At 37.3% G+C, this 14,522-nt stretch overlaps 1 protein-coding gene across 1 annotated transcript in view; it reads right to left on the bottom strand.

Moving 5' to 3' along the window:
* Positions 1-13,781, bottom strand: part of LOC120221734 (lithostathine-like) — a 24,179-nt gene extending 10,398 nt beyond the window's left edge. The window contains exon 1 of the mRNA XM_039219295.1: positions 13,392-13,781. The gene's annotated coding sequence lies outside the window, so the exon portion shown is untranslated. The remainder of the gene's footprint in view (positions 1-13,391) is intronic.
* Between the last annotated feature and the right edge of the window lie 741 nt (positions 13,782-14,522).

Here is a 14,522-nt window from a genome sequence, read left to right as displayed (position 1 = left end):
TTCTATATTGTTTATTTCTGCTCTGATTTTTATTATTTTTCTTCTCCTACTGGGTTTGGGGTGCTCTTGTTGCTCTCCTTCTAGTTCCTTTAGGTGCACTGTTAGATTTTGTACTTGCGCTTTTTCTAATTTCTTGAAATAAACCTGTAGTGCAATGTTTTCCTCTTAGAACTGCCTTTGCCACATCCCATAGAGTTTGGATTGTTGTATTTTCATTTTCATTTGTTTCCATATATTTTCTAATTTCTTCTCTAATTGCCATTCTTTTTTAGTAGGGTGTTCTTTAATCCCCATGTATTTGGAAGTTTTCCAGACTTCCTCCTGTTGTTGATTTCAGGTTTCATAACATTGTGATCTGAAGGTATGCACGGTATGACCTCACTTCTTTTATATTTGTTGAGGGCTGCTTTATGTCCCAGTATGTGATCTATCTTATAGAATGTGCCATGCACCATTGAGAAGAAACTGAATTCCATGTCCTCAGGATGTAGAGTTCTAAATATATCTGTCAAATCCATCTGATCCAATGTGTCATTCAAATCCGTTGTTTCTTTAGTGATTTTCTGTGTAGTTGATCTATTCATTGCTGTAAGTGGAGTATTAAAGTCCCCTACTTTTAGCACATTCTTATCCATAAGATTGTTTCTATTTGTGATTGTTTTATGTATTTGGGTGCTCTCGTATTCAGTGTGTAGACGTTTATAATTGTTAGCTCTTCCTGATGGGTAGGCCCTGTAAATATTATATAATGCCCTTCTTCATCCCTTCTTACTGACTTTACTTTAGCTTGTCTGATATAAGTATAGCTACTCCAGCTTTCTTTTGACTTCCAGTAGGATGATAGATATTTCTCCATTCCTTACGTTCAACCTGAAGGTGTCCTCAGGTCTAAAATGAGTTTTTTGTAGATAACAAATAAATGGATTTTTTTTTTTATCCATTCTGCTACCCTATGTCTTTTGATTGGAACATTTAGTCTGTTTGCATTCAGTGTTGTTATTGAAAATATGGATTTAGAGTCATTGTGTTCTTTGTAGGATTCATGCTTGTGGTGTCTCTGGTACCTTGTGTTGCTTGCAACATTTCCCCCATAGAGTCCCCCTCAGGATTTATTGTAGGGCTGGTTTAGTGATGACGAATTCTTTCAATATTTTTTATTTGGAAAGACTTTTATCTCTCATTCTATTCTGAATGACAGGCTTGCTAGATAGAGGATCCTTGGCTGTATATTTCTTACATTCATCACATTGAAGATTTCGTGCCATTCCTTTCTGTCCTGCCAAGGTTTAGTAGATAGGTCTGTCATCACTCTGATAGGTACCCTTTGTATGTTAGGGTCCTTTTATCCCTAGATGCTTCAGAATTCTCTCTTTGGCCTTATATTTTGCCAGTTTCACTATGATATGTCGTGCAGAAGGGAGTTCTCTGTGCCTCTTCAATTGCAGTGTCTATTTCCTTCCCCAGGTTGGGGAAGTTCTCAGCTATAATTTTTCAAGGACTCCTTCAGCGCCTTTCCATCTCTCTTCTTCTTCTAGAATTCCCATGATATGGATATTGTTCCATTTGATTGTATCTCAGCTCTCGCACTCTCCTTTCATGTTCCTGGATCAGTTTATCTCTCTTTTTCTTGGCTTCCTCTTTTTCTATAATTGTGTCTTCTAATTCACCTATTCTGCTCTCTGCCTTTTCAATTGGTGCACTGGACACCTCCATTTTATTATGCATCTCATTTATAGCACTTTTTAATTCATCACAACTATATTTAAGCTCCATAGTCTTTGTAACAATAGTTTCTCTGATGTCTTCCATGTGATTAATCTTATGACTATCTTTCTAAATTTTTGTTCAGTTATGTTGCTTATATCTGTTTTGAGCAGTTCTTTAGCTGTCATTTCTTCCTGGAATTTCTTGAGAGGCGAGTTACTCCGTTTCATCATTTTGGCTAGCTTTCTGTCTCTTGTTAGTTTAAAATTTTTTTTAATGTTTTATTTATTTGTGACAGAGAGAGAGAGAGAGAGCAAGCATGGGCAGGGGAGGATCAGAGAGAGAGAGGGAAATACAGAATCTGAAGTAGTCTCCAGGCTCTGAGCTAGTCATCAGCACAGAGTCTGACGTAGGGCTCGAACCCACAAACCATGTGATCGTGACCTTAGCCAAAGCTGGATGCCGATTGAGTCACCCCAGCAACCCTGTCTCTTGTTAGTTTTAAAAGTTTGTTATGCACTGTGCACCTGCTAGTATTAAAGAAGGCTCTTTGACTGTCTAGGGCCTGTCTGTTCAGGAAATGTTCTTTGAATGGTGTCTCTTTGTCTCTCTTGTTGAGACTTTGGTTATTTTATTTCCCTACTCGTAGTGGTATTTGAGACTCTCCACCATGTGTATTTTGGCTTGTTTCCTGAGGTAGCCACTATAAGGTTTTTCCAGCAGACTCTGTCTCCTTTTCCTCCCAAACTCCTGGATTCTCTAAGTGTTCCTATGGCTTCAGAGAAGGCCTCTTCTCTGTTTGATAGATGGGGCGAGTGAAATGCAGAGCTCCCTACCTCTCCGCCGTCTTCCTCTAGCTCTGTCCCATTTAAAAAATCTCTAAAATTGGGGTGTCTGAGTGCTCAGTCAGTTAAGTGTCTGACTTCAGCTCAGGTCATGATCTCACCATTGGTGAGTTCAAGCCCCATGTCATGCTCTGTGTTGACAGCACAGAGCATGGAGCCTGCTTTGGATTTTGTGTCTCCCTCTCTCAGTCCCTCCCCCGCTTGTACTCTGTCTCTCTCATTCTCTCAAAAAAAAGAAACATTATTTTTTTTTAATGTCAAAAATCTAAATACAGAGCTATTGCGGACGAAATGACACAAAGGATAAGACACACACAAAAGACAGACACAGACACAACTCCGGCCGGAGGAACAATTCTACGCAAGCCCCTCTTGCGGTTTATTTTATACCCCGGTAACTGGATACAAACTGAAATCTACAAGATGCATTCCTTTACCAATTAAGGGCAAGAAGCCAAACACATTTCAAGGACAGGGGGGAGCAAAGGGAGAAAGCGACCACAACATGTTTACTAAGAGGCCTGCTCACAATTCCAGCCTTCTCCTTACTTCTAAGGAGGGCATGTTCCCTTGTTTGCGAGCGGACCATTAAACTTGGATATTGTGTGCAGGCCTCCTGGCAGAGCATCCTGTTTGCAGGCATGCTTTGCCCAGGCAGGGAGCCCCGTGTGCAGGCACATCCCTGCGTCCCTAACCACCCTTTCTTGTGGTCACTGTCGGGCTCCCACACAGAGCTAATAAGGACAAGCATGGTCTTCTTTATTTATTTATTTTTATTTATTTATTTATTTTTTAAATTTTGTAATGTTTTATTTATTTCTGAGAGAGAGAGAGAGACAGCGTGAGCAGCGGAAGGTTAGAGAGAGAGGGAGACACAGAATCAGAAACAGAATCCAGGCTCTGAGCTGGTAGTCAGCACAGAGTCCGATGCGGGGCTCGAATCCACGAACCGCGAGATCATGACCTGAGCCGAAGTCAAAGGCTTAACCGACTGAGCCACCCAGGCGCCCCAGGACAAGCATGGTCTTTATCTTTGCTGTGTAGGACAAGGGTGAGCAAACTTTTGTAAAGGAGCAGATAGTAAATAGTTTGAGCTCTGTGGGCCATTTTGTCTCACAACTCTGCCATTGTAGTATGAAAGCAGCCAAAGGCAATATGCAAATGATGGATATGTTTGTATTCTAGTTGAACATTAATTATGAACACAAAGTTGAATTTTTAAATTTTTTTAATAGTTTATTTATTTTTGAGACAGAGAGAGACAGAGGATGAGTGGGGGAGGGGCAGAGAGAGAGGGAGACACAGAATCTGAAGCAGGCTTCAGGCTCCGAAATGTCAGTACAGAACCCCACGTGGGGCTTGAACCCACAAACTGGGAGATCATGAACTGAGCCAAAGTCTGAGGCTCAGTCAGCTTAGCCACCCAGGTGCCCCTGAAATTTGAAGTTTTATATGTCACACAGTGTTAGTTTCAGGTGTAGAACATATTGATTTGACAATTCTATATATTACTCAGTGCTCACCATGATAACTGTAGTTACCATCTGTCACCATACAACATTATTACAATATCAAAACACTCTTCTTTTGATTGTTTTGTAACCATTTAAAAATGTAGGAAAAATTCTAAGCTTATAGGCCATATAAAAACAGGTAATGAACTAGATTTGGACCACTGACTGGTTTGCTGACAACTGGTATATAAGAAATTAGAAGTAATATAATATTAGTATAACTAATCAATTATTTATAATATGGTAAGAGTCCTGAAGAAGTGTAAAGATTTTGATAGCATAAAACAGGAGGTGTGTGACCTGATCTTAGCAGACAGTTAACAAGTTGGTCTGATTCCAAAAGGCGCTGATTTTGATAAGTTGGAACTAAGAAACAGATGTTTAGTCATGAATCCCGTCTAATCCAAAGAGCTCAGGAAAAGCACATCAATTTCAAATGTACTTTTTCCAAATAGTTATACTAACTTAGGATCAATCAAAACATCATTTATGGAAAAAAGCAGTATAAGAAAACAGGTAAGTCTCAGATACTCTTCTCCAAAGTAACTTATTGTCTATTAAAAAAAAAAATCTAAATTCAAACTGAAGATTGTATTTATGATGTATTCAGGTCCAAGTTCTCCATCCAAAATCCATTTCCAGATTAGAGGTCCACAATCAGCATCTATAACCAAAATGAAGTCCTGGTCCCAGTCCAAAGGCTGGTCCAAAGTCCATATTTACCTAAGAACAAAGACTGTGCTCAAGATTGTATTCCTAGATATATTTTGACTCTGGATCTTGTCCAGACACAAGGTCCAGGTGTAATACCAGGTCTAAGATCTAGGTCAAATTCATTTCTGACTTACAGATTCAATGTCCAGGTGAAGATAAAGTTCCAAGAGCATAGTAAAGTTCTAAAATCCAGTTGCACGTCTGTGTTTAGAAATGAAGTTCAGAGGCACCTGGGTAGTGTAGTTGGTTAAGCATCTGACTTTGGTTCAAGCCATGATCTTGTTTGTGAGTTCAAGCCCTTGTGTCGGGCTCTGTGCTGACAGTTCAGGGCCTGGAGCCTGTTTCAGATTCTGTGTCTCCCTCTCTCTCTGGTCCTCCCCCACTCACACTCTGTCTCTCTCTTAAAAATAAATAAGTCCCAAGTCTAGAATTAGATGTCTAGGTCAATGTCAAGAGCAAACTCCCAAGTCCATGACTATAGAGTATAATCAGGGTCAGATTCAATGTTCTGCAAAATTCAGATCCTAGTTTTGGGTCCTCTGTCCCGTTCCAATGTCTAAGTCTATATGATAGGTTCACATTAAGGTCCAATATATGAGATCCAGGTCTAGGTCTAAAGTCTAAGTTTGAAATTATGGAAAGTTCAGGTAAACGGTCCAGTGTCAAGTTCTAATCCATATTGAGTACAGGTTTATGGTCCATGCCTGTAGTCCAGATCCACTGTACATGTCTTAAGTGTGTCTTATGTTTGTGACTGGAATTGTAGTCAGAGTTTTAGGTCTACATGCACATTTAATGTCAATCTCAAATCTGTTATTCCAGGTTCCACGATTTTTCTACCTCTCCTCCCCAGTAGCATCTCTGTCTTTTTTTTAACATCTGCGACTTCCTCTAGATTTAGTACCCCCTTTTCCTCCTTCCATCCAAATCTAAAATTGTTGATCCTCCAGCACTTTTCCTCTTCTTCTATTCTTTTATTCCTCTCTTCTGACACTGCTAACTCTCCCCTAGTATTTTCTCCGCTTCTTTTCCTTCTCCTGTCTTATGACACTTGGTGGATCTCCAGTATTTTCATTAGCCTTTTGAAAACAAGAATGAGAACATTCCTTTCAACTTCATATTCCTGTTATAGGTGCTTTTTGTCTCTCTACAATGGCTGCTTAGGATAAGATTGATAATTGTACCTGAAACAAAGGATCTTATCTGAGCAAGGTTCCTGCATTCAGACAAAGATTTATCCTTTAAGTGATGAGCACAGTGATAGTTGCATGCCTATAATATAAACAAGTACCATCCATGTTCAGGATTTTAATACTCATAGAAGCCTCCTCTATTGGTCCTATGTATAACTAGTGAACATGTTTCCCCTGCTATTCTCATCTATCTAGCTATATGGTTTATGGATATGCAAATCACCAAATCCTAATATGTTAATGTATGTAGTATATGAAGGTTTTTTTATACTAGAATGTATCAAGCTCTTGTATATTATTTTTGATAAGGTGTTATGCTCAGAATTAGAACTTAGATTCATAATTCACATGCAAAAGCAGTCTAAAAAAGGCAGTTCTTAGTATGGTAAAAAACCAATAAACTATAGAAGGATATATTAATAATGTAATTTACATAAAAGTAAAACACTTCAGTGATACAAACTATCTAATAAAGTAAGTAGTCAAAAGGCAAATCTGGGAGCAACCAATTTTAACTTATACCAAAAATATACCTAATATACAACAATTTTCTAGAAATCAATTTTAAAATAGCAATAATTCAGTAGAAAAGAATTTCATAGAACATGAACAAATATTTCACAGTAAAAGAATTACAATTTTCTTCATACTACAGTATGATTAATCTTTTAAAAATATACTCACACAATAAAATAATTATAAATTAAAACTTCCCTGAATCATGTAGGAACTCTACTTTCTGCTCAGTTTTTCTGTAAATTTAAACTTCACAAAAAGTAAAGTCCATTAATTAAAGTAAAACTGTACTGAATCTAGCATAGTGGCAAAGATTTACAAGTTTGATTATAAACTGTATGAGCAGGACTGTGAAGAAGCAGAATCTTCATACATGAAGTGAGGAAAGATAATGTGATTCCTGCCTTTTAATAGTACAATTTGGCCATATATATCAAAATTAAAAATAGATATATTGGGATACTTGTGTGGCTCAGTTGATTGAGCTGAATCTCACTTTGGCTCAGGTAATGATCTTGCAGTCTGTGGACTCGAGCCCCAGGTTGGGCTCTGTGTTGACAACTCAGAGCCTGGAACCTGCTTTAGATTTGGTTTTTCCCTCTCTCTCTCTGCCCCTCCCCTATTCATGCTCTGTCTCCCTCTTTCTCTCTCAAAAATAAATAAAACATTAAAAAATAAAATTAAAAATAGACATATCCTTTGGTCATAAAGTTTTACTTCTTAATATTTATTATACAAATACATTTACATACAATGCAACATCACCTAAGTTCAAGTTTGCTGTTACAAGATTACTAGTAACAGGAAAAGAATAGAAATAATGTACATTTATATCAAAGGAGAAAAATAAACCATGGTGCATCCATTCAATAAAAGATCACAGTCCCTGAATCAGATATGTTTCAGAATTTATAAGTTTTGGATCAAAAGGTAATATGGCAATTGCATATTACATGACATTCCCAGGATAGATGAGGACCGTCCTTCTTTATCAACCACATTAAGATCCTGCAGGAGTACATTTGAAAAATCACATTAAATGGGGTGTGTATGCATATATGCACATGTATATATAGTATCTTCACTTTAGGTCAGTTCGAACAGGTTGAGATTACATTACTGGATTGGGCAGAGTAATGGTGCCTCAAGGATGTCCATGCCCTAATCCCTGGAACCTATGAGTTCCAGAGTTATATTATATGACATTAGGTTGCATATATTCAGTTACATGGTGAAAAGAACTTTACAGATGTAATTAACATTAGGGACATTGAGATGGGGAGATTATCATGTATTTTCTAGGTGAACCCAATATAATTACATGAGACATTGAAAATAGATGACCATCTCTGGCTGGAAGAAGAGGAACTCAGAAGAGAAGAGAAAGACAGATGTGATAGAAAGGAAAGTCACAGAGAGAACTGTATGCACCACCTCTGGTTAAAGGTGGGGCGGGGGCGGGGGGGAGAAAAAGGAACACAGGTGTCTTTAAGATTGAGAAATACCAACAATGAACAAAGAAATAGACTTCAGATAGAAACAAGGAACTGAATTCTGCTAACAACACGAGTGAGTTTGAAAGCAGATTGTCTCCTAGAGCCTCCACAAAGGAAGATGCTTAGATTTTAGCTTTGTGAAACCTGGAGCAGATAACCAGATGCCATGCTCTAACCAAGACTTCCAAACTACAGAATTGTGAATAATAAATTTGTGCTGTTTCAGGAGTCTAAGTTTATGGTAATCTGCTCAGTCAATAATAAAAAACTAATTCAGTCACCAAATGAGTGATAAAAATGTTTGGTTTTTAATGCTTCTTTTTTTCTTCCTTAAAAAAAACCTTTTTATCAAAGTATAATATATATGAAGAAAAGTACACAAATGGTAAATGGTAAAAGTACCACAAATCGTAGTTTAATGAGTTTTCAATAACTGAATATATCAGTACATCCAGAACTCATATCAGAAAATAGTAATTACCGACATCCCAGGAGATCCACCTCTACTTCAAATATTTATATGAGTTTGGCATTCTTCTGTACTTGACATAAATGGAATCACAAGATATGTACTGTCCAGTTCTGGCTTCTCTTAGTCAACTTTGTGAGATATGTTGAAATTATTTTGTGTAATTGTAGACTGTTCATTCTAATTTCTGTGTGGTCTTTCATTACGTGGATATACTGCAGTTTATTTCTCTTTTCTTCTGCTTGTTGATGGACAATTGGGTAATTTTCACCATTTGGCTTTTATAATAGCACTGCTAGGAGCATTACATGTCTTGTAGTATATCTATGTAAACTCTATTCTTAGATATATACCTAGGAGTGAAGTCCAGAGCAATTTAAAATATAGATCTTGGAGCGAAATATTGAGCAATTTAAAGTTTTATTTTGTTTTTCTGAAATGTAGATGAGGAATCGAGGACCCATGCTATGTAGCAATGGAAAAGAATATAGAAGCTCTTCATGTACTGATGAGAAAAAATTTCTAAGGTATGATTATAATTGAAAAAATGTACATAACAGAGTGTACTATACTTTGTATAAAAAGAGAATAAGAAAATATATTAATACTTGCTTTTATATGCATGAAAGAAACCTTAAGAGGATAAAGAAGACATTAATAAAGATATCTCCCTTCAAGTACAAAGGGTGGTGGTATGAATCCAAGAAGATGGGGCCAGAAATAGAAAAACTTTTCATGCACACATGTGCACACATATGTACACATACATGTATGTATGTGTGTATATTATTTATATACACATATTTTTTTGAATTGTAGGAAAGTCTCCTCCTTGAAAATGAAAATAGGGGTACCTGAGTGGCTCAGTAGGTTGAGTGTCTGACTTCCGTTGAAGTCATGATCTCACAATTCGTGAGTTCAAGCCCTGTGTCAGGCTCACTGCTGTCAGCCTGTCAGCCCAGAACCTTCTTCAGATCTTCTGTCCCCTTCTCTCTGGCCCTCCCCCATTTGTTTTCTTTCAAAATTAAATGAATATTTAAAAAATGAAAATAAAATTACAGTCTTGGGTAAGACCTTTGTAAAGGCGATATTCCCTTTTTTAGACATGTTACATTTGGCCATAGAATTTCTCAGAAAATTACCCACTTTCTAGCCAGTTTCCTAGAGAGTAATTATCAGCCCCAGGTTTTAGCAGTGTGGTCCTTCCCCCAGGGCAACTGCTGCCTTCCCTGCTTATGTTCCAATTCTCTCTCTAGAATGAAGGTGACCAGAGGAATTAATTGCTCTTTTTTATAATGAAAACCAACAACCAAACCAAAACATTTTTAATTATTAAGCTAAATATATTTTAAAATAAAAGATTTTCAGTTTTGTTTAATGCTTTAAAGGGAGAACCCTTCACCCAGTTTTCCCTGATTTAAAACCATGTCATGTATTCCCAAGCAAAATGTCATAAAAGAGAAGTTAGGAAGCCAGCTGTTCACCCTAATGAAGACCTGCTGCATATTATCCAAATAGGAAAAAATATAAATCTGAGAAATCAAGAAGTGTCTTTTACATGGCCAAAATGATGAGTATCTTTTTTTCTTCCATCTATAATATATATTCTCATGGCAACTTGGCCTTCCAAAATGAGCAGCCTCAAGACAAGTCTTGGATAGCTGAGCCTGCTGAGCCTCCTTACCTCCTCACTTCCTTTGGCTTTATCCTATAGGGAAACACGGGAGGTACAGAGCTACCTCCTCTGCCCACACATAAAACCAAAAGACATGAATATAACAATGACTCGCCAACTTCTGGCCCCAAGTCACAGCTCAGTAAAGGCTTATATCCCTCCTCCTCCAGTCATAAATCTGGCTTCTTCTGCCTAGGAAGCCATTATAATTGATGGCTACATTTCAAAGACAAAATAATCAATATAATGGGCAAGTCTCCCTATCCATTTCTCGTAAGCCATACATGCAATTTATAACCCTTCTAACTGATCATTACTCCAGGAATGTATTGATTTTTTTAAAACCATATAGTCGACATCTGTGATTGCTGACTCCAAATAGAACTGATATTAAACAGCAAAATCATTCTAGCCTTTACATTTGTAAAGGATTAACAGTTCCCATCATTTCACCCCACTTTATGCAAGCTTCCAGCCCCAAGAGAATCTGTGATTTGTGGTCTTTGTACTGAAGGAACAAATCAGCATTTTTTCAATGCAGGAGCTCTGTTAAGTATTGTGGTCGACAAAACTTTAAAGATGCTCCCCACTAACATTTCTGCCCCTGGTTATTCAAACACTGATCTAGGTTACTGTGGTAGAGGAGCTTTGCCCATATAATTAAAGCTACTACGAAGCTGACTTTTAAATAGGAAGATAATCTTGGAAGATTGCTCTTGGCATTATCTAATCACATGAACCTTTCAAAGGAGAAGAGAAAGGCAGAAAAACCAGTCAGAAATGTGCAGAAGTCAGGGAAGAAGACACAAAAGGAGAGAACAGAGAGATCTCAAGTATGAGAAGAGCTTGACTGATCAATGCTGTCTTTGAAAATGGAAGAGGGGCATGAACTAAGGAATGTAGTTACTCTCTGGAACCTGACAATAACCTCTCCCTGAAAGCCAGCAAGACCACAGGGACCTCAGTCCCACGACCAAAGGAACTGAATACTGCCAACAAACTGAAGGACCTGGGAAACAGACTCATCCTGGAGCCTCTAGAAAAGGAATACAGCTCTCCTGCCATTTTGGTTTCAGCCCTGTTAAACCTAGAGTAGAAAAATAGTTGAGCCATGCTATACCCGAACTTCTCACCTACAGAACTATGAGATGATAAAAGGGTATAGGTTTAAGTTGCCAGTGTTGTAGTTATTTGTTATGCAATCTATTAAAAGCCCCAAACATTAGTTTTTATACAAGAAGTAACATTTTCCTATTAAACATAGTAGGGCCTCACACAAAATTTACTATCCACCTGACAGCATAGTCATCCATATTCTTATGTGCTTCTGCCTCCTTCTGTTATCTTTTCCACCATACTCTCCTTGTGGGAGCAACTGTGACTCTTTTCACTCATGAGTAAATGTATTTCAAAGGTTTTTGGCAAGAACTGAGTCTTAGTCATTGTTTGAATTTTCATAGCATCTGGGATGCAATCTGGCACATAGTAGGTCTTCAATAACCACTTTTTATTTTGAGTTAATGATTTATTTTTTCCCTATAAATACCATCTGAACACTGTTTGTTTGTTTGGAGGGTAGGGTGAATTTCCAAGTAAATTTAAAACTCTACCATGAACATGAGCAAAAATTGCCACCGATGCAGGGCACACACTCATCCATAAGCATCTTTTATCACCTCTATATCTATAGAATAACTCTAACTCTAACCCTAACTGAGTTGTAGCTTCCCAGAAATGGGGCTAAGCAATGCTAACACAACTTCAATCCCTGACACCCTATGTTTGTGAAACAGGTTATGGTGTTAAGTTCAGTCTGTGACTGTGACTAGAGATCAGAAGGAACACAAAATGAGGGGTCAGCTGCAGTTATATGTAGGAGTCAGTCTGAGAAGAGGGGTCAAGCGTTGGTACACAGATCAAGAAATGCTTATGGATGAGCGTGTGCCCTGCATCGGTGGCAATTTTTGCTTATGTTCATGGTAGAGTTCTAAATTTACTTGGAAATTCACCCTACTCTTCAAATTATTTCTAACACTTCTTCAGCGTATTTCCTCTGTGTAAAAATGACAAATCTCTCCTAACTAACCAACTGTGCATCTTCAGGAAAACTCTTTACACACGTCCATAGGCCCCACAATTGGGAGGGAGACTGTGTGAGAGCTGTGGTAGCCACCATTGATAATAATGCCATTGCCTTGGGAAATTGTCTTGCTATAATCTTAGCCTCCCAGTCTGAAATCATGGAACAGAAAGACTTACCAATGAAATTAAGTTGCTCAGACCCTGCAGTTTATTGAATCTATTCAAACCATATGATACAAATACAAGGACAATAGATACAGTAAATTAATACTTAGGAAAAAGTACAAATAGAGTGAAAGACCACACTACCTACTTGGGGCTAAACAGTTATAATTCATAGTTATCTACTGCTACATAACTTATTGTCCCCGAAGCCAGCAGCTTAAAGCAACAAATACTTTTTATATCACAATTTTGTGTGTCAGGAATGCAGTAGAATCCTGGAACAGAAAAAAATCATTAGAGACATACTGAAGAAATCTGAATAGAATATGAAATTTAGTTAGTTAAAGAAAAACTCAACTGCCTTATTCATTTAGATGTTTTTTTTTTTTTTTTGGAAAGAGTTTGTGAGTGCTACAGATATTCAGATTTTACTTCCTATTATTTTAATCTGAAAATGATATGTTGGCTGTTTATGAAACTCTGTTAGAACAGACTTTTTCCCCCCTTAGCTTTTTTATGGAAATGGTCTATTTTCTTCTGGAGTCTAGTGTTTTGTGGAAAAGAGTGAGAGTAATATATTTTTTTCTCTCCTTTGAAGAAGGAGATCTTTATACCTGTGTTCAGATGGCCATTTATTTACTTATATAGTTAGTTAGTTATACATAATAAGTTATTTACATTTTTAGTTCTCCATTATATCTTGACCATTTCTCAAGCCTGTCTTAAATGCTACCTCTTACTCATCTCAGGTCTATTCTTCACTGCTTCCTTAGTTTAAGAACTATGATAAATTTTGTTTCTTGTTTTTCTTCTAAATCTCAATTAAAAAATGATATATAGGGAATACAGATCATAGAGACCAAGAGACTTATAATTTGTCCAAATGAAGAAAAACAGAACAAAAATAACAGAAAAGTTAGTCAAGGGAAAAATAAAAACAAAACTTTACACTAAAGGATTATCTGGATCCAGAACCTTCTGAGTTTCAGAAAAGGAAAGAGAAAGAGAAAACACTTACTGCCAAGATGACTTGGAGCTAGATGAAGGAACTTCAAGAACTGGAAAAAGATATCACCATCATAAGTTTTTCTCCATGTCATTCTTCCTTCTATCTTCAGTAATCTCATTGACAGCTCCTTGTTCTTTTCAGAATACAAAGACCTTTTGCAAAAGTTTTCTGGTTTTTTTTGAGTTTCCACATGTATTCTGTATTTGAACTTCACTTCTGAAGTCTATGTCCTTCTTTTTGTTTGACATAGCGTATTTACAGAGATCTAAGGCCAGATTGCTTATTTACTCATCCTTGAGTAGAAGTTCTATCTGTGTCGCTATTTTGCCTTAGAAAATATATTGGAGGATTGTACTCCCCTCCTTTCTTTGCTTTCCTGAATACTTTTTCATTTTTCACTTAGTGCCTGAATTGGAAGACTATGTATTGGTGGTTTGTAATCTCTGTTAGATCTTGTGTTTTTTGAGTGTGGGAGGTGGCAGTGGTATCTGGAGTGAACTGACAAAAGGAGCACTTGGCAGCTGGTAATTTTAATTCGGGTAAGCTCTCTCTTAGCACTTGCCAAATTTGAAATGCCATCTGCCTGAGAGCTGTATGTGCTCCCTTGATTGGAAGTGTGAGGCTACCTCGGAGTTAGCCTTCCCCTTGCTTTGAGGAGAGTGAGTTACATATTGGCAAATGAATGACTGTGAAATCCCCTTTGCCCCCAAACTTTTTGTTTTATGGTTACTAACTTATCTCAGTTGACTTTTGTCTGAAACTGCAGACCTGAATCTCAGCTCACTGTTACCCAATATTCCCTGCCCTGTTTCATCTTTTATCATTCAGGACACATTATGAGTGAAGAAATCCAATGGCTTTAGTAGTAGGGTTTTTGTTTGGTTGTTTGTATAGATAAAAATACAGAAGCTGAGCTAATTTTATGTAGGGACTCATCTGCCACCAAAGACCTGGCATATCTCTGAATCTGTTCTGCTACTTCATTTATAGTTGAATATTGTTAAAGCTGAGTAATGGACACATATGGTTTATTACATTATTTTCTCTGCCTTTATATGTACTTGAAAGTTTGAATATAAAAAGTAAAATGAAATTACCAAAATGGGGAACTCACTTATGTCTCTCCTGTTCTTATCATTT

This window comes from Hyaena hyaena, unplaced genomic scaffold (assembly GCF_003009895.1).
Source record: "Hyaena hyaena isolate Hyena2069 unplaced genomic scaffold, ASM300989v1 scaffold_810, whole genome shotgun sequence".
Classification (NCBI taxonomy): domain Eukaryota; kingdom Metazoa; phylum Chordata; class Mammalia; order Carnivora; family Hyaenidae; genus Hyaena; species Hyaena hyaena.
This window is presented reverse-complemented; position numbering and strand designations above follow the sequence as displayed.